General features: G+C 32.4%; 1 protein-coding gene across 1 annotated transcript in view; it reads left to right on the forward strand.

Annotated features, from left to right (window-relative positions):
• Positions 1-540, forward strand: part of LOC119590507 — a 19,867-nt gene that overhangs the window by 16,545 nt on the left and 2,782 nt on the right. The window lies entirely within an intron of this gene.

Below are 540 nucleotides of genomic sequence, written 5' to 3' on the forward strand. Positions count from 1 at the left end.
CTATCTAGTCTATTCTCCTCCCAGTTGTTCTTCCCTAAGGCATCTAAACTTCTGTCCTTGTCCCTCCATCGACTTTATCATTTTATAACTATTATTAACATGTAATTATGAAGACAACTGTTTGCTTTATTTTTGTTTTATTTCATATATGAGTATGATATTTGATGAAATACAGAGCTTATTCTTATTTTTCAACCAGAACCTACTACTTCCCAATCCAAGTATCGGAAAGCTAGATTAGCTTTGAAAGACCTATTCTCAAGCAAGAGGCATACAAGGAACTAATCTGATTCCCTTGTAGTACCCCAGCAGCTAGCTTATTTGAGATTTAAAATAAAGAATTCTTGATTTAACTGTCCAAACTGCCTGCATCAAATCATTTCTCTCTTGAAGATATTTTCATGAATACAGAGGCTTCTTTTCTTCTTCACCTTTCCAAAATATTGTATTTTTTTAAGTCTCCCAACTAAAGAAATCTTATTGTGTAGTTTTCCTTTTTTTCTTTTTACTGAGAATTTTTTACTAAACTTCTAGCCGCAA

Source organism: Penaeus monodon, chromosome 27, assembly GCF_015228065.2.
Source record: "Penaeus monodon isolate SGIC_2016 chromosome 27, NSTDA_Pmon_1, whole genome shotgun sequence".
In the NCBI taxonomy this organism is placed as follows: domain Eukaryota; kingdom Metazoa; phylum Arthropoda; class Malacostraca; order Decapoda; family Penaeidae; genus Penaeus; species Penaeus monodon.